Here is a 24,024-nt window from a genome sequence, read left to right on the forward strand (position 1 = left end):
GTTGGCATCTGACCCAGCGTCCGGCTCCCGGCAGCCCTCGTGACGGTGAGCAGGCCCCATCTTCCTGGGGGTCCAGGCCAGGCCTCCGCCCCTCTCGATGGTGCCAGCCAGCACAGGCCCAGGTCCCCAGGGGACTCGCAAGGCTTCCAGAAGGATGGACGGAAGCGGGGTGGATGGGGCTCTGAACTGGGTGCTCTAATGTGCGCAGATAGCAAAGGCCTCGGGGTCCCTCCCAGAATAAACAGTCTATCAAGTCTCAAGTGCTAATGGTGGAATTTCTAGCCACAGGGTGGGTGGAGATGGAGGGACTCTTTGCAGAGCAGGGTCTTCCCATTTCACGGGCTGCAGACTTCTCCGCCAAGCACAGGCAGAGAAACGGGACTGAGCAGGTTCCACGGCCCAGCCTGGCTTTCCCATCCTCAGGATGGAGCCACAGCGCAGCATGGACCAGCTGAGAGAGGCCTGCCCAGCCCCAGCGTTCACCAGCCCCAAACTATGACCTCTGCTGCCAGCCAGCTCTGCGGACAGGACAGGACATGGTAGTGCCAGCCTGGGACAGAGGGGTAGTCAGAGCCTGGGAAATTCCTCAGGCCTGGGTCCCCCAAGCCAGGTCTAGCCAGGCAGGGGTGCTCTCAGTGCCCGCCCAAGCTGGGTCCCAGTAGACTGGCACGAGCCAGCCAGGCCCAGGCCAACACGGGCAGGCCTGTCCCTGGAAGGCCTCCAGACCACCTGGCTGGCGGCCCTGAGCCCAGTTCCACCTGAGCTGCAGGGCAGGCCATCCCCAGCACCGCTCCAAGCCCCCAGCTGCCACAGTCTAAGACAACGAACGGGCCTCCCGCTCCCTTCCCCCCAAACCTTCTTGCAGCTCCCACTCTCCTCTGTGGCATCACAAGGAGTTGCTATGGAAATGGGACCACAGGCAGAGCATGACAATGATTTGGGGCAAGGGAGGAGTCGCAGTGGGAGCCAGGTGCTCTCCTGGACACGAGGTCTGCCCGTGCGCCGAGTCCCAGGGAAGACACGAAATCCCAGCTGCAGGCCCCACAGCCAAGGAGGGTGGAGGGGCCACGGCCAAGGTCGGCACTTCCCACCTGCCCTCCTGGCTCCTCGCCGCCTCAGCAGAGCCCAGGGAGCTCTCAGAATCCAAGACCTGTGTGTTCAGCAGAATTAACATGTGCCCCAGAAATGGGAGACTTTCACGGAAACAGCTACTCAAGGACCCCGCCAATGTGGCTTCAGTACTGTGGGGGGCCGGCACCCAGTAGATGCTCAGCAAACACGGATCAGAGACAATGGTACCAGCGTGTGTGTGTGGCACGTGGGTACGTGCCTGCTCTGGGCAACAAGGCACAGAATCGCAGAGCTTGAAAGGCCAACACCCATTGTACAGATGGGGAGACTGAGGCCCAACTAGGGTCAGGCTCACCCAGCAAGTCATCAGAAAAGCCAAGCCCAGAACCCAAGTCTCCTCTTCCCTAGACCTGAACCCTCTGATCAACATCCCTAGCTCTTCGTTGATTCATTCTACTTTTATTAAGTGCCTGCTGTGTGCTTGGTGACCGGGACAGAGAGATATAAAGAACGCTGCTCCTGCTCACCAGGAGCTCAGAGAGGCAACAGGCCACCATGATCAGAGGGAGGGCACCAGGACAGGGGTCCGGGAGGCTGCGGGAGCTCAGGGAAGGTTCTCAGAGCTTTAGGTTATGCACTGCAGAGCTGCGCTCCAAAGCGATCTCTGGGTTCCCTGTCTCATCTCCCAACCGCTCCCCAGCCCCAAGGCCCCTCCGGCCCAGCTGGGGCCCTCTCGCCTCCAGGAGGTAAGAGGGTGTTCCCCATTGGCACCCCCAGTCCCCAGAAACGAGGGAGTGAGGGAAGTGCCTTGTCACACAGCAGCAACGCGAAGAGCGCCGGTGCCAGACTCCCCTCGTCCTCGCCAGGCTCTGCCCACCCCACGCCGTGCACTGCCCCTCGCTCTTTCCTGAGCCGTCCCTGAGAGCCAGGACCTGGCTGGGCCCGGGGGCCAAAGAACATCTCTTTGTCGGCAGCATGCAAACTGTCTACTCGTTTTCCAGTGATTTGGGGAGGGAGGGTACTGAGAGAGCAAAAGGGAACACCTTCCAGAGCTCAGCTTGGAAAAGCCGCCAGCTCCACTGTGTCTGCACACGCCCTGCCTCCCAGCAGTGGCACAGACCCCCAGGACCTACTGTGCACATGTGGGACCAAGACCCTGAGAGGTGGCCGGGTGGACCCAGGGGGTCGGCACTGAGAAGGCAGGACCAGGGAAGACTGGCACGGACAGAAAAGGGAGGACCGGTCCAGTGTGGAGCAAGCGGAGGAAGGAGGAGTCTTGGAAGGCTTCCCGATGGAGGAGGGACTAGGCCTGGCCCAGCGCCTGTGACGTCGGCTCTGGCAGGAAAAGAGTTTCTCTGAGAGAGAGAACCAGGCCAGGGCCTGCCCTGCCAGCCCACATGCCACAGGGCTAGCCTGGCAGGTGGAGGATGAGGGGAGCACATTCCCTGACAGCTGCCATCCCGTCCCCAACCCACTAAGGGCTGCCACCACTGCCACCTCATGTCCCTAGTCACCACTGCCTGACGGGAAACCAACTGAGGATGGGAAAACAGCAGAGACAGAGGCCCAGAGAGAGACAGGTCGGCAGCAACCCCAAAGCCAGATGGACGGAGGGCGAGGCCAGGAGATGAGAGGATGTGCAGGCGAAGCTGCCTCTCCCTCCCCAGAGCCGGTGCCGCAGCTGCCGGGAGCAACAGACATAGCTGGGAAGGAGCCTGCAAACTGGGACTTTGCAAAAGATTTTTCAGCAATAAAACTCTTATTTGAAGTGAAATCTTACGCAGTGGGGGAAGAATTCCTATGCCAGACATTAAATCCAGAAGCCATAAAGTGAAAATTTGACAAATCCAACTACCGTACATAAACAAGCAAAACATCTACACAGCAAAAGACACCGTAAACAAAGTTAAAAGGCAAATGAGACACTGGAAGAAAATATCACTAATATGCAAAGAGCCCCTACAAATCAATAAGAAAAAAAGACAAAAGAAGAAAAGAATTGGCAGTGAATTAGAAATCTGCAGAGGAAGAACTGAATTGGCCAACAAATGTATGAAAAGATGTTCTCTCTCACTAGCAATCAGGGAAATGCAAATGAAAACAACATGCTATCGTTTTTTTGCCTATCAGATTGGGAAAAATTTAAATAATTGATAACAAGCAGTCCTGGCAAGGATGTGGGGAAATGAACACTCACAGACCATTGGCTGAACCTTTGGAAGGGTAATTCAACAATATTGATTAACATTTTAAACCCACACACCCTGCAACCTAGCAATCCCACTCCTAGGAGCCCCGCCCACAAGATAATAGCACAAACAGTCACGTATAAATACTCAAGCACGCTCAGGGCAGCACTGCGGGGAGGAGTCCAGAAGAGATTGAAAGTGGCCTAAACATTTGTCCATAGGGGAATGTTCAAATAAAATATAGCATGTTCGTGCTATGCAACATTCAGGAGCCATCTGACACAATGAGGCACATCTATGCATAACAATATGGAAAAATCAAGCGACAAATCACTATTTCAGAATAAGCCCATTTTTATCAATAACAGCTTGTCGCTACGTGCCCCAAAAGACCGGAGGACAACACGCCAGACTTTGCAGCAATCGCCTCTGGGGGACGAGGGGGTGGGCATGGGGGCTTTCATGGCCTCTGTCTTCCACAAATGTATTGTTGGATTTTCCTTTGTAATCAGAAAAACAAAATCAATAAAGAGTTAATGGGTTTTTAAAAAAATCCTTCCCAGACCCTAATATGAAATGCAGATCTATGCAGGGCTGCTCCAGTGGAAAGGGGAGGGGACGGAACCCACCCACCCAGCCCTAGGCGGCCCCACCCCACTCCCTTCCAGGAACGACAGGGCTCTAAGGCCAGTTTGGGAAGCAGGGCTGGAGAACGCAGAGCCCATGCCTGGGCTCCCCCAAACCAAGGTGGACAGGGCAGAGGTTGCCCTAGGTATACAGGCAACCCAGGCGGGGCTCTGGCCCTCCCAGGCTGGGCTCAGAGGTTTCTCTAGGTATCCAGAAAATTCAGGGACAGTCACAGACTTGGGGAACCCTGGGCTCAGGGCAGCCCTGGGGCTGGAGGGAACACGGGAAGGGCCTTTGTAGAAAACTCCAGGGCAGAGGGGCTTCAAGCCTCCTGCGCTGGAGGGAGGGAGAGAGGGCGGGAGGAAAAGGCTGGGTGTGTGTTTCTCCCTATATGTACAGAGAGAGGGCAGATGCACCCATGGGTGCAAGGAGAGGTGACTGGGGTGTGCAGGTGTGTGGCGTTCACAGAGAGGGCATGCGTAGGTCTGCGGGGGTGGACTTTGGAGGATGTGTGGACTCCCAGTGCTGCGCAGGCGTGTCTGTAATCTGGAGTCAGCGTGTGTGTGTTGTCACTCCCGGGGATGACAGCAGAGAGGGTGTGTTTGTGTCTGCACGGAGAGGAACCCAGTAGACCTGTGTGTGTGTACGTGTGCGTGGTGTTGTATGTGGCGTGTTGTGTGTCCCTGGGGGTCCCATCAGCAAGGGGACTTTGCCTGTGTATGTGTGTGTGTGCGTGTTTAAGTGCGTGTTAGGACGTGTGGGCAGCCCGCAGGCCTGTGCAGAGGCCAGGAGCAGATGACAAAGCCCAGAGATCAGGCCAGTCTGGAAATGTCCCTCCCACTTGTGAGTCAATCAACAAATTCAGAGAGAAATGCCCAGAAGGAGCCTGACACCTCCTCCAGTTCCAGAAGGTCCCCTTCCCTTAAGCATTTTTTGCTGAGCTAATGCCCCCCTGCCTCCTGGAGCCTCCTGAGACAGGGACAGGAGGGACCAGCAAACTCCTCCCGGTGGGTGGCGAATGACACTCTCTACCTGCGTCGGGGCCCAGCTAACACAGCGTCCTCAAGGTCTCTGGTCCCCACCCCACACCCCTCCACGTTCCATCTGCAGCAGGCGGGGGAGCATTCCAAACTGCAGATCCAACCATAGGCTGCCTGCTCCACATTCCTCTATGGCTCCCTACTGCTCCCTGACCACACTCCTTGCTGGGCCCACCAGGCCCCTTGGGACCCATCCCCAACTGGCCCTCGGCTTCCTGCCTGACCCCAGTGCCTCCCCTCCAATCAGACGGGGCCTCCTGTCCTCCTTGACAGAACCAGGTCTCCACGCCTTTGCACCTGCCATTCCCTCTGCTGGCTAATGCCCTCCCTTCCTTACCGGCTCCGGATGTCTTCCAAGAAGCCTCTCCCTACAGGCTCGGGTGGAAGCCCCTCTGGTATCCGCACCCTGTGCTCACCTCTGTCCTGCTCTCATCCCTCAAGCTGTGACCGCGGGCAGGTCTGGCTTCCTGCGGCAGGTCTTGTTTTCCTCCGCGCTCCAGAGCCCGGCCCAGGCCTGGACAGAGGAGGCGCCGGACACAGAGGTTTGTAGAATGAATGAATGGGTTATCACAGCGCTCGGCCCTAACCCGGGCACACGGTGGGACCTTCCTAAGGCAGCAGGCTAGAGCAGAAGAGTGTGGCCTGGGGTCTGGGACACCAAGCTTCCCATCCTAGGTCAGCGCAACAGGTGATATTAACCATGTCACCTGGGGAATGATTAAAGCAGCAGTTCCTAACCGGGCTCCCCAGGGAAGGGGTACTACGGAGGCCTGTGGGCACTGGGTGTGAAGACAGGCATGCAGGAGGGGTGGAGCTCCCGTGTCCAATACAGGGCCCACGGCTCTCATCGGACTCCCCAAGGGGCCCGCAGCCCAAAGGTTCTGAAGCATCGAACAGGAACGGAGCAAGGCTCACCCCTACAAGAGAGGATGCTCAAGGCACGATGTCCACGTGCACATCAGGAGGGTCTGCTGGGGGCAGGTCCTGTGCCCTGGACCCCAGGCCAGGACCTCTGTGAGTCACTGAGAGCAGATGCTGGCTCTGAGCTGGAAGGGAGCCGTCCAAGGTGGCCATGGCTACCTTGGTAGGGGGTGAGCTCCCCATCAGGGAGGGTGAGAGCACAGGCTGGATGGGCAGAGGTCAGAGTGAGTGAGTGGCAACCCTGAGTCTCGTTCTCAGACTCTCTGGGCCTCAGTTTCCCCATCTTATGCCTCAGGCTAGACAAGGCAGTCCCTATGAGTCCATTCTGCATGGAAGGATACGAAGGGGAGTGGCTGGCGTGGCCCTGGCTCCAGGCTGGAGGGCTGAGTGTGCAGTCCTGCGTCTGGGCAGCCCGCCCACCTGGCAGTGGCCTGAGTCCCTCTGCCCTGGTCCTCTTACCCCCTCAGCTGGCGCGGGGGACTGGCTGCCCAGCCCGCCCTGCCCTGCTCACGGGGCCCCTCTCGGTACTGCAGTCATCACCTCCCACATTGCAGGGACCACAGAGGCGACAGGACTGAGAAGTTTCATATGAGCCTGGGCGGGGGCCAAGGGAGCCCAGGGGCTGGACAGGAGTGTTGAGCAGGCCTGGCAGCCAGGCCCAGGCCACGTGGGCTCAGTGGGCCCCCCCGAGTCCCCCGACCCCTCCAGGAGCCTTCCTCAGCCTGGCTTGGGTCTCACCGGGAGTTAGCGGTAGATCTGGACCTTTTGCCCTTGGCTGGGCTTACTCTGGGCACAAACGTACCTCGCTCCTCCTTGGGTGACTCAGAGTGTGCCTCGGCACCCCCTAATCCTGCCAGAGAGAGACGGCTGGTACTGGGGCTCCCACAGACTGGTTCAAATGCAGACCTGCAGCGTCCCCTAAAGCAGAGGTACAAAAACTGCCCCCCTACTTCTGTGGGGAAGATTAGTAAGGCACGGATGCACCGTCTGCTTGGAGCAGAACAGGGAACCTTCCACCTATCCTGCATCTTTAGGCCTCAGTTTCCCCATCTCTAAGCAAAAGGGTTACTGATTTGTGGCCTGTTAGGGCCGGTTGCAGACCTGCACCGCACCCCCCAATCCCCTCACCCTCCCACGGGAAAATTGTCTCCTGTGAAATTTAGGAATAAGGGCCACATAGCTGGGGGTGAGTGGCAGGCAATCGAGTGTATTTACAGCCGCCCCCATGTTGCTCAGTGACAGCCTGAGCTCCATCTACCCTGCCCTCCCCCGCTCTGCCCCAACCTGGCCCATGGAAAAACTGTCTTCCATGAAACTGGTCCCTGGTGCCAAAAAGGTTGGGGACTGCTGCCCTGAGTGATGCCCCAGGTCCCCAGAGCCTCTGATGCTTTATGGGAAGCCTGCCCCAGTGCCCAGCCCATGCCCAGCAGGCCTGCCGTGGAGAGACAAGGTGTCATGGCAGAGACCAGCGCCTGCCCTCAGGGAGCTCCCTGCCAGGAGGCAGATGAGAACTGCGGCTGTGGAGCATGGGCACTGCCTCCTGAGCAAGCTGTGCATGGATGTGCCCATGGCAGGATGCCCAAACGGGTGCTCCCTGGGCCCCCACGCTGCCATCTCCACCCACCCTACTGCACCCCACCCGGCCTGCTCCACTCACTACCTGCCTGTCCCTGTTGGGCTTGAAGGGGCACAAGAAGCTTGAAAATGGAAAACCAAGCATGAGGCAGGCGGTAATCAAGGAAGGCTTCCTGGAGGAGACAGGACAAGAGGGTCAATGCACACAGGGGGCCTTAGATGCCCAGATGAGGAACGCAGACACCGAGGAGCCACTGACGGTTTTGTATGTGCCCCTTCCCTCCGGCAGGGATGCCTGGCCCTCCCTGGGGCTAACTTCAGAGCCATAACCCCAGCAGAGGGCTCTGGGGTTGGGGGACCTAACCTCGGGAATCCGCCACACCTTCGCAGCCACGCAGTGCGACTGCACCCCAGAGAAATCAGCCCTGGCCACGATGCCCAGCGAAGGCTGAGGCCTCGCTGCAAACAGCTTTGCTGCCGGTGCGCGCCGGCTGCCCAGGGAGGGCTTCCCGGGAAATTAGGAGCGATGCCGGCCCCAGACTCATTCATATTCTGGTCTGGCTGCGGCTTCAATATGGCTGAGAGGCGCAAGGGCAGAGGCGGCCCTCCGAGAACGCCCGGCGATGATTCCTCTCCGATTCCAATTTATTTTCTATCATTAATGCTTTTGAAAAGCCCCACACGCTCTGCAAACAGGGAAGGAGCACAGGGCTTGGGAGGGGAGGAGGGGAGAAGGCCACGGGTGGAGAGGGGTGCTGCTCAGCAGAGGTGGTGCGGGCGGCTGAGTTCAAACCCCCACGCCAGCTCTACCTGCCTGCAGGACCCTGGTGCGAGCTTGACTTATGTCTGTCCGCGGGGGACTGGGCCCTGCTCTGCCCAGCGCAGGGGACCGTGTCTAGGTCTACTGAGGGGTCAGGGGTGAGTGGACTTTATAAACTGTAAGGGCTGTACCCCTTGAAGAACAGTGACGCAAACCCAACTGTAGCAGCAGAGTCCTATGAACTGGACACCTGTGTCCCTGGTCCCAGTGCCCACCCGAGTTGCAACTCAGTGAGACGGTAGTTACGTCTGCGTGGTGCTGCCCCCGTAATCGCAGGCTCTCCTGGGCTTCTGACTCATCCTGGGCAGTCCGGGTGCCTGGCAAAGGGCCTGGCTCACGGGAGAGCCATTTACCAGGCAGCCAGTCTTCACTGAGCACCTACTATGTGTCGGGCTCCGTGCTGGGGGTGGCAGCCAACAAGAGGGAGCCAGTCCTCGCCCTCAAGCTGCTTCCAGCAGATGTGCTCAGGGAATGTCTGTCAAACGAATGGAGACATAGCACCACTTTGCATATGGGGAAACTGAGGCCCAGGAGGCAAAATGCCCTGCCCGTGGGTGTTCCTGCCTCCCTGCCCATATCTCTTCTGCTCCATTTCTCTCCCAGGACCATAGAAGCTGTGAAGGGAACTCAAAACGAGAGGTTAGAGTCAAAAAGGAAAAAAAAAAAAAAATGGAAGAAGGAAATCCGGTGGATTTTCCCCTTTTCTCCATAATGTAAAGAAAATTGCTTTTGCCAACTATCACAGCTTAAAAGCAATTAGAGTTTTTGGAGGGGACTCTGGGCACGAGCAGAAGCAACAGAGCGAGCGCCCGGCACGGAATTTTTCCAGCGTTCGTTTGTATCAAGCAAAAGAAAAAAAGGCGTAAAAGCAGCAATTTCCAGCAGCAGAGGTGGTGAGACAAAATATTTGCAGCCCCTGCGGGAGGGGCCTGGGGGGGCCAGGGACCCCCGCTCCCACCTGACCCCATGTTCCGGGAGGCAGGGACAGGAGGGAAAGGACCGAGGACAAGAAGGAGGTGGGCTGCAGCCTCAGCCTGCACCATGGGGCCCGGGGCAAGCGGGAAAGAAGCCCCCAGCTGTCCCCTGCTCGCTCACCCTTTCCCCACCACCCATGGCCCCCAGCCACTGGAGATCCACCCCTGTAAACCTCAGACCCGCCATGACTCTGCCCCGCTCAGAATCCAGAGAACACCCCCCACTGCAGGCTGGCACGGGAGGCCCGCACGGCGCGGGCCCCTCTCCAGCCTCATCTGCAGCCGCCCCCCCACATGGCATGCTGCCCCCGGCTGTCTTCTGAGCAGCCAGCTCAGTCTCACTGCCAGGCCTTTGCCCTGAGAGAGGAGCAGCAGGAATGTGCACCACTTCCCCAAGAGGGAGGGGAGGCAGGTTCGAGGACACAGACCTCGGCGGGGCGGGGATGCTGAGCCAAGATCACACAGCTCTAGCCAGATCCGCTGGACTCCAGCCAGGCCTGCGCCGCTGACCCAGCCCTTCCTCACCTGGACCTCACTGGCCTTGGCCTCCTCTCTCCAAATACAGAGCGGCCCCTTCCTGAAACCCGACACCCTTCTTCCCAGCTGCAGCACTGACTCCCTCTGTCTGGCACCCAAGACAGCCTCCTGGAGAAGCCAATGCTACCAGGTTTGAGCGCCAGCTCCTCCATTCATTAGCTACGTGATCTTTGCCGAGTCCCTCACTCTCTCTGAGCCTCACTTTCCTCATCTGTTAAATGGGGATAGTAACAGTACATATCTCATGGGGTTGCTGTTAAGATTGAATGAGGCCATGTGTATAAAGCATCTAGCACTGTGCCTAACACTTAGTAGGTGTTCAGTAAACTCACCTCTGCCCTCCTTCATGCTCAACCCTCAGGTGTGACTCTCTGGGCCTCAGGATGGCCCACACATGTGCACACAGGCCCCCACACCACCGTGAAGTCACCCAACAAATGCTCGCTCCAAAGGCACACACCAGCTGGGAGCAAAGGGCGCCGGAGGCTCCAAGAGCTTCGCACACACATGGAGGCCCGAGCCCGGAGCGCAGGGCCAGGGATCCTCCTTCTGCCTGGCTCAGGAAGAATTCCTCCAAGAACAGCGGTGAGCCTCAGCCAGACCCCTCAGAAGCTGCCCGGCCAGGTGGGGGAGGAGAATGGAGGCTCAGCCCTCAGCCGTCCTCCCGGTCCCAACGGACACAGGCAAACGCCAAGACCCAGGGAGCAGCAGCCAGTGTCAGCTGAGAGCAGAATCCAGGCGGCAGAGGCAGCGCGGCCCAGTGAAGTCAGGCAGCGCTGAGCTCCGATCCTGGCCCACCGCTGGCCAGGTGGGTGACCCCACTGAGCCTCAGCTTCCCCATCTGTGAAAGGAAGTCACCAGCGTCCACCTTGCAGGGCAGTTGTGCACAATCAGGAGGGAGATGTTCTTCCAGGGCCCACGTGGCACACGGCACACAGTGTGGCAACACACAGCGCTTGTGTCCCACCCACCAATCCCTGGACTGCAGGCACGGTGCTCTCTCCAGCCCCACAGCACTGGGAGAGCTGAGGAAAGGCCTGGTGGCACTGGGGGACAACAAGGATCTGTGCTCTTTCCTGTGACCCACTTCCCACGGGGGGGGTGGTGAAGGATAGGCCAACAGACAGTATGACCTGGCCCTCCCACCCTCGCTCGCTCTCAGAGCAGAACAGGCCTATCCCTGCCTCACTTTACCAAGGAGGAAACAGCTGCCCTGGAGAGCTGGCGACGTGCCCCTGGCCTCACGGGCCCCAGTGAGCCACTTGTTCGAGGAGAGGTTGTTTCCCCTCCTTCCCCAACCGCAGAGAACACGCAGGCTTGATGTAGGGCCTGGCGCCACTGCACGGCCGTGGACCAGGGATCAAAAGGGGTTTTGATGTCTCCGTCGCTTGCTCCTTCTCTGGTTGCATTTCTCCCAGGGGCCTCTTCCATTCCCTTCCCCAGTAACCCCCAGAAATAAGCCCAGCAGTCAGCCTGGCACTAACCAGGGCTCTCCTCACTGTGGGGGCAGGCAAAGGTACAGGAGACCAGTGTCAGCCCCCCGTGGCTGAGCCTCGGGACACCCCACTGAGGCCTCCTCCTCAACCCGCACACCCCTTCTCTCCACTAGTAGGTAACTAGGCTCACACACGCACACACGCATGCACACATACACACACACAGGTGGGGGGAAGGAGAGGGAGGAGGAGACAGAGGAGGGCAGGCCCTAATAGCGGAACCCTGGCCACACCCCCAGGGATGACTGGCAGCCCTTCCACAGCTGGGCCGGCCTCCTCCCCTCTGCACCTGGGGAGCACTAGCTGGTCCTGAACCCCAAGTCCTGGAGGGAGGGGACCCTGGGACTGGGAAGCCAGATAACTGTCTTATTGCCAAGGCTCTGCAGTGCTTCACTGTGAGACTCAAGACACAAGACAGAATTGGCCACTCCCTGTGTCTCGGTTTCCCTATCTGGAACCTACAGGAGGAATCAGATCATCTCTGGCTGCCTCCTAGTTCCAGGATTCTCTAATTCCTGGGCCTCCACGACCCCCTCAGGGAACCCCAAGCATGTGTGGGTGCTGGGGGCAGATCACCCTGACCGCCAAGGAGGCGGGGAAGCCCAGGGAGACCCACAGCTGCCTTAGGCTGGCGGAGGACACTCATCCTGTCAAAGCCTCCTGGGGAGGAGACTAGGCTTAGGCAGGGCATAGAACAGCCCGTTGGCATGGCCAGAGGCCGCCAGGGCCCTCCCGCGTTTCTGCAGCTGTCCCAGGGGCTTCCCCGGGAGTCTTGTTCCCATCTCTGTTCTAAGGCCAGAGTCTTTGGCTCAGCCCCAATCCCCTGACACACACACACCCAATTCCCGCAGCCCCCTGGCTGTCCAGACTCTGGTCCTGTCCCTCCTGCCAGGCCAGCCTTCCCACTGCCTCCCCGGAGCGGCTGGTGGGGGCAGCCCAGCTGCTCGTGCCGTCAGAGGCTCCCCTGGCCCTGCACGCCCAAAGCCTGATAACATTCCCCTAAATTAAACAATAAACAAGAAGTTGTTTTAGATTTTTCTGACGCTGCAGTTCCTGATTAGTTCCCACAGCAAACAAAAGGAAGAGAGACGATCAACCGAAAAGAGGGGTACCTCCGGTTTCTAGGCGGAACCTCTAGCGTGAGCCAGAGAACCCACCCAGCGGGGTCCTGCTCCGGCCCCCAGAGAGCTCCAGACCACTGCTCCCCTCTCCCTGCACCTCCTACGTCTGTCCAGTCCCAGGCAACACCCACAGCCCACCCCAGATCCCGTCCCTTCCCTCCCTTTCTCTGCTACGGGACCTCGGACAGGCCATGTCACCTCGGAGGCCTCAGTCTCCCCGTCTACAGCATCCTCAGCTCTCAAGGACAGAATGAAAGGAAATTAGAGACCACTTGAGATTAGACAGAATTATTTGCTCTTATTTTTTAGAGATGAATGCTGAAATATTTAGGGGTGAAATGTCACGATGTCTATAATTTAAAAGAGTTCAGAAAAAAAGGATAAAGCAAAATGTGGCAAAATGTCAATGACTGTCAAATCCAGGGGTATACAGGAGTTTCCTGTACTAGTCTCTCTAGCTTTCTGCATGTCTGTATGTTTGGAAATGTTCCTAACAAAAATTTGTTTTAAAAAATAGCACTGATCACGTGAGCCGGGAGTCCCACAAACACCACCCTGTGCTCCTGGCACGCCTGAAAGGCAACTGGGTCTCCTAAGTAGGTTAACCGTCCCCCCTACCATCTCTTTTATGTTGTTTCCCTGGAAATCGCTTTTTCGCAAATTCCACTGAGCCCTGGCTGCACATTCAGAAGCCAGACACAGCGCTTTACTGAGGCGTCTGCTGTCCCCGACCCCCTTCCCGCCCTCCAGTCTCCCCACCCTCTCTGCAGAGCAGCCCTGGCTGGGGTTCATGCTTCTGGCTCCATCCCCACGGAGCCAGCCCCCTCTCAGAGCTTCAGAATGCCCCCATTTGTGATGACAAATCAGTGACTATGTGGCGATCTCATTCAAAGGCAAAGTGTCACCCCACAAAGAGACTGAAATCCCCATTCAACAGATGGGAAAGCTGAGACCCAGGGACAGGAGAGACTGGAGCAGGATAAGGAAGGTGGAGAACACAGGAAGGTGGGAGTGAGCAGAAGCTCCCCATCCGCCCCAATTCCCCTCCTCCCAACCTCTCCCCTACCCCGCAGCAGCAGCAGCAGCAGCGTGGGTTGGAGGGAGGGTGGCCTGCACCTCTCTGCTCTGGCTCTTGTTTATCGAGCTTCCTGGTCAGAAATCAATGGCCACGATCGCAATCTCCCAGCCAGACCCAGCTCACCCCACCAACACCGGCCAGGCCCACCTCCGCCAATCGATAATGAAGAGTTATCAGGACCCCAGATAATCAATCGCTAATTGCCAAGTGCTATGCAATTCATCGGGGCGGGGGTGGGGAGTTACGTATGGCCAGTTACTGGGTCCCTCTGCCCCAGTCTGGTGCAGCCTCCAGGGACGGGGAGGGCCGTGCCTGTGGTGAGCCCCTCAGCAGCAAGGCCGCCGGTAACTTGGGACTTCTCAAACAGACGTCCTGGGCCTTGCCCACATCCCCGGACCCAAGGGGCCACTCAGGGAGGAAGTGGCCGTGGCCACAGACACCTGAGGGATGCAGTGCATGCCCCCGATCAGCCATGTCTGGTCCCCAGGCATGCCAGTACCCAGTCCCTGCCACCAAGGCAGTCCCAAGCCACAAAGAAAGACAAACTGCCACGCAGGCCTCACACACAGTAGGTGCACAGGACATCAGTAAATAAGCACTGAATGCAAAGCAGATACACCGATCTCAGCGTGCTCAGGAAGTATCGACTACTTCCAGCTGGGGTGACCAGGAGAGGGTTTTTTTAAAAGTGACATGTGAGCTAATTCCTGAAAAAGGCGTGGACTCTACATGGGCAGGGATGGGGGAAGGACTGTCAGGGAAAGGGCCTGGCACACGTCAAACCATGGGGGAAGGAAAGCCACAGCACGTGAAGGGGAGTGAGCAGCGCCTGGCTGAAGCCGGGGACACAGAGCAGTAGTGGAGGGAGAGGGCTGGTGGGACGGTCGGGTTGTGCGAGGCGCTGGGGCCTGGGTGCCAGCCTGGAGGTGGCAGGGGGGTAGCAGGGCGTGCTGGGAGGGTGCTGAGAAGGAGCGTGCCAGCCAGCGTGTGCTCAGGAGGGCTGTCCACAGTGACACCAGCCTGCACACCCCGAGGGGGCACAGGCTGGTCTTGTCCCTCTCTGTCCCCATAACACCCAGCACAGCCAGGCCCGGAGCAAGTGTCAACAAGAGAATCACTGAATAGCCACAGATCATCCAATTGTAGGACGGGCACTCCTGGAACCACAGATTCCGTGGAATCTGAGGAATATCACGTTTTTATCCCCCACCATGTACAAAAACACATATTTATATTATGGCCTCAAAAACAGCCTTGCAAGGCAAGCAGTGAGGTCATTCTCTCCAACTTCCAAAGAGGGAAGCTGAGGCTCAAGGAGGGACAGTGACCTGCCCAAGGTCACACAGCTGATGGGGGCAGGGCCCAGTGCCCTCTCCTCCCTGCCCCAGAAAGCTGAGCCTTGTTCACCTTGGCATGGCCCAGGTGAGGCACAGGTCCGCCGCTCACCCTCCCTGGCCTCTCCGGGCCCCCGGAGGGCTACCCAGTCTCAGCCCCTCCTCGTGCTGGAGCAGACACAAAAATGCAGCCACTGCTGCCCCACCGTATCCCCCACAGCAACCCCAGCTGGGAGCAGCTGCTGGTCACCATGACAGCCTGTCCCCCACCTATAACGGAGATGGGGCTGGGCAGGGAGGCTCTGGAATCCCCAAGCCCGGTCTAGACAGAAGGCAAAGCCACTTTTCCCAGACTGCTCCCCAGAAGTGCGGGAAGTCTACCTGTGGAGCAAAACCGCGGGGCGGGGAGTCCAGAGACAGGGGCAATCCCAACTCGCTGCCTGACTTCTGGAGAATCGCTTCCCTACTCCCAGCCTCGGTTTTCTCATCTGCGAAATGGGGCGATGCTGTCTGACTACTTTATAGAACTACTGAGAGAACTAAACAAGAGCAGTATAAAGACATAGAAAACTATAAAGCAGATTTTGCCCCGGAAAATAACAGTAAGATTCCTCTTCATGGCAGTCCAGGCATGGAAACCCCAACAGAACTCACATCCCTCTCCCGCAGAGCACAAAACGGGCTAAGGTGTACCGAGACCTCACAGTGCGGCAGGCGCTGCCTGCTTTACGTGTGTCACTTCGACACGTGCTAACACATCTCTAGGAGGTAGACATTGTCCCCCACACACACACACGCAGGAGGAAAGTGAGGCTCAGAAAAATAAAGTGACTTCCCCAAGCTGACCCAGATTAGAAACAGCTGAGCCGAGATTCAAACCCAGTTCTGTCTGGCATTCAAGCCCACGCCCTTTTGATCCCGCCAGGCTGATTTGAGGAGCCACTCTGCACCCCAAAGTCTGAGAGCTTCGGAATCCGCGCTCAGGGTGAGGGTGCATGTCACACACACACGCACGCACCCTGAGGTCCTGACCCTGACATCAGAGGCACTGTGCCACCCGTGGACCAGCAGGGCCACCAGAGCTGGGTGGGGACTATGAGGAGGTGACTGGCACAGCGGGCCTTGAGCTAACTGGATCAGCCTTGGGCATGGAGCTGCCTGTCCGGCTGCCCTGGCAGATGGGTGCTGGAACTGGGCTGCCTGCCAAGGCCCAGCCTCCATGTCCAAACCAACCTGGACACCGAGGTTCCATTTCGGCACCCGCCCGCTTGACCCTGGTGGCTGGCAGTGCCCACATAGATCCAGAAGGCCACGGTGGCAGCTGCTAACCCTCCTCCAGTGGCCGGCACCTCCCCTGATGTAGCCATATGGCCCCATATGCTCCCTGACAGCTGGACTGCCGAAACAACTGCCCGAGGACGTCCTCTGCAGAGGCCCTGAAGCCCCAGCCGCCCCACCCACTCCCGCCTAGCAGGCCCCAGGCACAGCCAGGAAACCCCTGGCTGGAGCCACCGGCCCCCAACTTGCTTTACGACCTTTGCTAGTCACCACCCCTCTCCGGGCCTCAAGCTCTTCCCGTCAAATAGCACTGCTGACCACCTGTCCACCCCTTCCCTTTGTAGCCCTCTTCCACCCAAACTCACTCCAGTTATCCAGGGAGACAAACAAATGTGTCCATTTTATAGACATAGAAACTGAGGCGAGCCCGAGGGCCTCAGGGGCTTCCTGTGCTGAGTGTGCACAGTGGCAGGGCCAGTGCTACAGCTGCATCTATGACTCCAGGACACTTGCCATCTCTGTAGCCCAGGAGGTAGGACTGGAGACACCTGAGCCCTCGCCCAACTCTGATGACCCGGATCACCCCAGCCAGGGTCCACCCCCCACCCCCAGGCCAAATCTCTCCATCCTGCATTGGCGGGGGAACCACACACGGCCCCTGGCCTTCCTGGCAAAGGCAGGTGGGGTGCCCATCTCTGCTCTTGCCCTCACCACCAGCCTGGACCCCACGGCGGCCTCAGGCCGCCTCCCTGCCTCTGGCTCTCCTGGCCAACCCTTCCCACGACCACCAGAGGGAGCGGTTCGCATTGCAAATCTGATCATGTCCCTCTGGAACTTCAACTCTGCAACCGGGAATTCAGAATCGGCCCACATTCCTTAGCCGGGCACTGAGGATGCTCCTCTGCCTGGTGCCAACCTGCTCCACACCCACTGTGCCCTCCGTGAATGGCTCCATTGCAAACACGTTCTCTCCTTGCCTGGTGCCTCCCACCCCCATGCCTTTGCTAACACTATGCCAACTGCCCGGAAAGCCCTCGCTCACACCCATGTTCTCCAATCATTCATTTATTCAACAACCTGAGCATCTATCAAGTGCCAGAAACATCTCAGCAGGTCAAAACGCCACCAGCCCTTCCAGTCCATCAAAACAGCCCCTGGCCACTTCCCCACTGTGCCTCTGCAGTCACCCAGCCCACTCTGCTCAGGCCCAGGGTTCGGGTCGAAGTGTGTTTCCTCTTTCCGAGCCCATCCAGGGAGGGGCCCAGGCCTCAAACCGGGAGATGCCCCAAATGTGGAGTGAGCCCCAAGGGTAGGGCTCCAGGCAGTGTGGAGCAAGGGCCAAGGCGTGGTTCTTGGGAGCCCATGACAGAGACTCTGAGATTGGCCAAATGGCCCCCAGCCCCCACAAAAGGAGGCCTGAGTGGTCAGGGGCACCTTTCCCCCCTTGAGTTACCCCAAGGCCCAGCCCACCAAACAACTTCCTGTCACTGAATTTGTTAGAATATATACAATTTAAAACACAAACATGGCAGGGACAGGGCCTGGCTGGGGAGGGAAATTAAAGGGGCCACACAGGGCACTGCCCCTTCCCAGCCAGGAGGCTGGGGTAGCTGAGTGGCCGTCCTCCTAAAGGGGGCAGCCAATGGGGGCTGGGAGCACCTGGCTGGCATTTTCACCCCTGGCAGGACAGACCAGGAGCCAAAGAGGTGCCCTGCTCTCCCCTCCCTATGGCTCAGGGCCCCGAATAAAGGGCTTATCCTGCTGGAGTCAGCTGTGGGGTAGGTACCAGAAGAGCCAGGGAGCGAGTTCAAGCAGGCCTGGATGGCAGGGGTGGTGCCAAGCCAGGCATCCAGCCACGCTCCAGCCACCTGGGTAGTGACCAGAGCACCAGTCAACACGCAGGAGGCAAAAGTCCAGAGCTTAAGGAACCACAAGGAAGGAGGGAGAGGAGGAAGAAGGCGGAGAGAGAGAGACAGAGAGAAAAGAAGGGAAGGGAAGCCAGGCTAAGAAAGACTAAGTCAGCTGCAGCCAGCGGGAGAGGAGGGGCAGACCCAGGGACAGGACGCCTGAGAGGGGGGCCGGCAGAGACCCTGAGGAAGCCACTGCCAGGACTCAGCAGGCCCAGCGCCCCAGCCCCAAAGGACACTTGGTCACTCCTGGGCAGCAGCTCTCATCTCTGAAGGCTCTCAAAGGCCTGTGTGGCCCTGGGGATGAGTCCAGGCTGCCAGCAGGACTGAGGGGGTCACAGAGGCCTGCCTGGGCCTCACAGCTCTGGCCTCCTGTGCCTCAGGTGGGCCACCTGGGGAGGAAGTGGCCACCAGAGCATCCTCTTCTCCCCCGAGTGCACATTTAGGTCTCCATCGGGAAGCCTTTCTCCCAAGGGTGAGAGCTTTGGCCAACAAAGGGGCCCCAGGATGGAGCTCTCAAGAGAGGAGGAAGGGTCTGGGACCCAAAGAGAAGAACAATGCCAGGACCTAGCCTAGAGTACCAGGCTCGGGGGGTCTGATCCCCATGATAATAATGACATCCTAGAGCTGTGTGGAGGATTGCAGGAACCAGGCTTGCAATTCGTCAAGCAGAGCACAGACAGACTCTGACCCAAAATCTAGGAAGTCCCCGTTTAACCAGGCTGGGGTCAAGAGGTCCCACAGGTCAAGCCAGGGCAATCAGGAAGCCCCACCTGCGAAAGGTGTGGGTCACAAGCAGCAGGAGAGCTGCCCTGGGGAGACTCTAGCAGCAGGTCCCCAGAGCCCCTGCTGCTAGCTCAACAGAGAAGGCCTGGGTGCCCTTGCTGTCCCCTCCCTGCCTCGTCAAAGCCCAGGATCAGAGGATCCCTTCTCGGTGGAAAGGGGCTGCCCTGAGACTTAGGAGACTGGAGTTCTTTTAGCTCCACCTCTGCCTCAAAATCCTCCCCTGTGAAATGGACAAGAAGCATGTCCATGGGTCCTGCATTCTCGCAAAGTGGCTGAGAGATTCCAGAGGGATAATGGAGGGAGAAGTAAGGTCTAAGCCTGAAAGCTGATCAAATATAGATATTACCACATCCCAGAAGCCCAGGCAGATACTGACTGGTCCCACCGCCACACCCCTCCACACAGCATTCAGGCTGAGATCAAGACTTCTGACCCCATAGGTTCATACCCGGGTGCCAGGAAAGGGAGCATATGGACAGGGGCCACTGAGGACCCTGGCAGTTCTGGCCCCAAGGAAGTCCAAGCTGGAAGGATTCAGGTGCAATCAGCAATCAGAGAAGGCTTCCTAGAGGAGGAAGAGCCTATCCCAGACGGAAGGAAGATTTGGTAAAGGGGAGGAGCCTGAAGGGGCCCTGACCCTTCCTTGGGCCTCTCACTCCTGGAAACACAAGGTTCCCTCCCTCTCAGGGCCACCATCCTGGACCACATCTTCCCATCCTAGCTCCTGCGGGACTGGCTGGGCTGGCAGTTGGGGTGGGGCGTGTGGGGAGGTTCCCCGAGGCCGCCAGCACAGAACCAGAGTGTGGGAGGAGACCCAAAAGGGGGGCCGGGCACACAGCACAGCCACAGCCTCAATACAGAGGGACGGGGGTACCAGGCCGGCCGGCCAGGAGGCGTCCCCTCCTATTCCCAGCCTCTTGGGAGCTCCTGGAAGTCCAGGTCTTGTGGGGCGCACCTTGCAGGTATTTCCCTTCTTCCAGCTACCCGTCCCGCGGAGCAGAAGGCGCGGGAACGCACACACATACACACATGGGCACGTCTCCCCATTGCCTCTACTCAGCCTGTGTCTGCAGCCCGGCTGCAAAGACAACCTCCCAGCCCCCGACCTGGGAGCTGCGGCCGCGCGGTCCCGCCTGACCCTGGCGGGATCACAGGGGTCTGGCCCCCGGAGCGGCTCCAGCGAGGCTCCGCGGAGCTGCACGGGCGTCCCGGAGAGTGCGCCTCTGCGCCGATGGGGTGGGGGAGTCTCACCCTCTGGCCCTCCAGGCGGCCCAGGCCATGCCCCCGCCCATTCTCTGCTTGCGCTTTCTCCTCTGGAAAGGCCGGGGTTCCACCCTTAGAGCGCCTCCACCCCCACCTCCTCCTGGCCCGCCGCGCCCCGGGGTCTCCACAAAGTTGCTCCAAGTCGCGGGGGTTCTAGCGGCAGGTGAGGGTTAGGCGGGGCCGCGCAGCGGGCGGGAGCACGGTCAAGGCCTGGGGTGCCGAGCGCGCACCCGCCCAGCTCCGCGCGTGCACGCCCCCACGGACGCGCACCCCCACCCCACCCCCACCGCTGCCCCCGAGGCTCCCGCCCAATCAGAGGCCGCGCACGCGGCGCTGCTGGAGGACAGCCTGCCAGCTCCCCGGCCTGCGCCCCTGCGGCCCCGGCCCGCCGCAGCGTCCCGGCCTGGCCACACTCACCGTCCCGGGCGCGCCGTCCGCGCGCGGCTCCGCTGCGGGCCGGCATCCCCTGGCTTGCTCCGCTCCGGTCCCCGCTCCGGCTGGGGTTCCCGCTCCGCAGGGCCAGGCTCCGAGATGGTGGCAGCGGCAACGAGCGAGACAGGGAGGGCGTGTGTGCGTGCGGGAGAGCGCGCGGCGTGTGCGTGTGCGCGGGAGGGCCCCGCGCTCCCCGGCGCGCCCTGCTCCTGCCGCCTGCCCTCCGCGCCGCGACGCCGGCAGAATCCCTAACGCGCGCTCCCCCGCCGGGGCGCACGCTCGCGCACACACGCGCACAAGGCGCGCACTCGGCCCCGCGCTCCTGGGCGCTCACAAAGGCCCCTGCCCTGCCGGCCCCAGCCCTCCGAGCGCCGCCCGCGTCCCCTCCCTGACCGGCCCCGCCTCGGGTCCCCGGTCACTCCCAGTGGGGACCCCACCGGCGTCCCCGCTCCTCCGCCTAGCTTGGCCCGGCCGCGGCGCGCTCCTGGCCTGAACTGCCCAGCCCAGGTGCCGGCTCAGCCTGCCGGCACTCCCGCCTGAAGCGCCGCTCCCTCCTGCTCCTCCCCTGCGCCGCCGCCCGCCGCCGCTCTTCTCCTGCTCTTCTCTCCCCTTTCCTGCCACTGCCTCTCCCGCGTCTCCTCTCCTTTCCGCCACCTGCCCCGATCCCTGTCCCCGTCCCTCCCGCGCTCTCCGCCCGTCCTGCTGCCGCCCTCCCGCGCCCCTCCGCCCCACTGCCCTGCGCTGCCTCTCACATTCTCCGCATTACATCGGGGCCGCCCCCCGCTCGCGGCGCCCAGGGTTCGAGCGCGCAGTGGGCGGCGAGGGGACCCGCCGCGTCCCAGCCCCACCGCCCCTCCGTTCCGCTCGCGCGGCTCGCTCGCGCCTCCCAGCTCGGCCTGGCGGGGGGCGACGTCCCGCGCTAGCCACGGCTGCCGCCGACAGCTCTCAGAGCGCCGGGGCTTAAAGGGAAAGTGCTCCGGCCCGACCTGCCCCACCCGGGCCGCCGGGGAGGGCGGCGCGCGGCGCTGGAGCAGTACGCGGCGGCGGCGCAGCCGGAACCGTGCGGGCCCTGTGCGCCGCCGCTGAGCCCGGCCCTACCGGGCTGGAGGTGAGTCAAGGAGAAGTACGGTCGCGATGCCCAGACCATGCCATCCAGGGGGCGCTCAGCTCCTGTTGCGGCCAAGCTTGGGGCAGGCTGGGTGGGGGACAATGTGGGTTGGGGGCTCGGGACTGCGGGCCCGGGAGAGGAGGGAACAGGGAAGCTGCTGTCCGGATCTGAACGCGGAGTGAAGACACCTGTCCTGCTGGAAAAACAAGGTTCACAGGGCGGCCTACCGCTGCTGCTGTGTGACCTTGGGCAAATGCCTACCCTTCTCTGCACCTCAGTTTACCCTTTCTTGGAAGGACCTGGTTTCCATCATCTTTGGGTCCATGCCCAGCTCTGATACGGTGTTAGATCCCACAGAAGGGGGGGTGTCCCCAGACAGGCTCTCGGCCTCTGGAATCCCGCCTCCTCCTTGCCTATGAGAGCTGGGGCCACTGCTGAAGCTGCACTTCTTGCCACCACCCCATACTCACCAGGCCTGATTTGTCCCCTCCCTCGTTCTATGACCTTCCTTCTCCCGCACCATCAGGGAAACAAGGCAAAGGTGAGCAGTGCAGGGACCTGCTGGACACAGCACTCCACCATTTGCAGAGCCCTCTCACATCCCAGATCTCCCCGGACCCTCTGGGAAGTAAAGTGCACCCCTAGGCTCCTGGTCAGCCCGACCCTGGACAGCTCTGGTGCATAACATTTCATCTTCTGAGCCCCTCCCCACCATTACTCCCACCCCAGACAGCCCCTTGCTCCCCAACCCCCACAGAGGGATGCATTTTGCCCATTTGTCCACTAAGCCTCTATTGTGTGCCCCATCCTATGCTAGGTACAGGGACACACAGATGATCTAGAAACATTTCTGCCTTACAGAAAATGAAAGAGTAGGAGATATGACAGAGTTACTGAGGCGGAGGAGGTCCAGGAAAGCTTCCTGGAGGAGGTGGTGTTGAAGCCAGGTATTGAAGAAGGATGAGTAAGAATTGGCCAGGCACAAAGGAACAGAAACGGCATCCCGTGCCAATTGAAAAGCATGTGCAAAGACCTGGAAGTGGGAAATAGGGTGTGATGGGTGTGTTTTGGGGAGGAGGAACCTTGAGTTGAGGAGTTTCAACTTTGTTCTGGGGCAGCAGCTGGGCATATCCAGGCAGAAGCCCCCAGCCCCACCTTTCGGCCATCACAGAGGCATGGCTAGGGGCTCCCCAAACCCAGCAGCCTTGCACGAGGCCTCCTCCTGCTCTCCTGCCCTCCTCTTCTTTCCTTTCCTGTAAGCCCAGACCCAACCCCTGCGCCCATACCCGCAGCCAGATGCAGCTCAGCCTCCCCCTGCTGACTGGAGCTGGAAGTGGGAGAAACCCAGGCTGCGCTGTGGCTGTGATGGGAGTCCAGGAAGGGCCAGGCCCCGTACCCACCCATCAGGAAGATGCCCTGTAAAGACCTCAGACTTTGGTGTCAGGCAGACCCAGGGCCAACTCCAGCCTCAGTGCCCTCCTCTGTACAATGGGAATAAAACACTCAGTGGACAAAAGTGACTGGGAAAGAATTCATGAGGGGTAAAGCACAGGACCTGCTCAGCACCCAGTAGGCATTCGACAGCTGTCCTTTTCCCTCCCTACACCCGAGCTTGGCTTTGTGGACCGTCCCAAAGTCCCTTCCTGCCTCCCCTTTCCCCCCTTCCCTGGCCATTTTCCTTCTGCCTTCCTACCAGACTTCCTGGCGGCCTCAAGGGAGATGAGCTCACGGCTGTTGCCTGCTCTGGCTCAAAACACCTCCTGAGAGTCTTCCCAGGGCCTCCAGGTGGGCCCTAGGGAAGCCAAACGAAGACAAACAGCTTTTCCCTGGAGTCCCCGACATCCAAGCAGAGCAGCCGCTGTCTGCACCCCTCATTTCTCCCCATCCATGTCTCTCACTCACTTCTCCTGTCCTGGGAGCACATGGCCTTTGTGTCTTGCTTGGGAATGTATGCCCCCAGCTGTGCTGTGCAACCTCAAATATGTAGCATACCTTCTCTGGGCCTCAACTTCCTCCCTAAGTACAGGGGCAAGCTGATATGCCCCGCTGGGACGATGAACCTAAGTCTGTGTCATTTATTCTTCCTCAGCAGGGCCACGCCCAGGCCCCCTGCCCAGGGTGCTCTGCACCAAGGCAGTCAGGTGCAGAGGCCTCTCTGGGAACCCCTTGTGCCCCTCCCTGTGCTGGCGGCCGGGGGGCTGTTGACACCTGTGCCTTACAGCAGGCTTCACAGAGACACTGCCACAGCAGCAGCAGCTGGGGACTGGGGGCCGGGGCCAGGGCCCAGGCTGCTGTGGCAGCTCCAGGGAAGAGTCCCTTCACCAGAGGCAGGGGACTGGCTGCTTCCCACCGCAGGGGCTGGGTCAGTGTCCCTGTAGATGCCTGCCCAGGGCCCTCTGCTATTTCCAGCCATAACCACAGGCCCGTGGCAACGAAAAGGTCTGTGGGGCTGTGAGGTGGGGGCCTG

At 59.9% G+C, this 24,024-nt stretch overlaps 1 protein-coding gene across 2 annotated transcripts in view; it reads right to left on the reverse strand.

Moving 5' to 3' along the window:
* Positions 1–20,616, reverse strand: part of LINGO1 (leucine rich repeat and Ig domain containing 1) — a 187,642-nt gene extending 167,026 nt beyond the window's left edge. For both annotated transcript variants that reach the window (XM_069457183.1, XM_069457157.1), the window contains exon 1: positions 20,435–20,616. The gene's annotated coding sequence lies outside the window, so the exon portion shown is untranslated. The remainder of the gene's footprint in view (positions 1–20,434) is intronic.
* Between the last annotated feature and the right edge of the window lie 3,408 nt (positions 20,617–24,024).

The sequence above is a fragment of the Eulemur rufifrons genome, chromosome 2 (genome assembly GCF_041146395.1).
Source record: "Eulemur rufifrons isolate Redbay chromosome 2, OSU_ERuf_1, whole genome shotgun sequence".
NCBI classification, from domain to species: domain Eukaryota; kingdom Metazoa; phylum Chordata; class Mammalia; order Primates; family Lemuridae; genus Eulemur; species Eulemur rufifrons.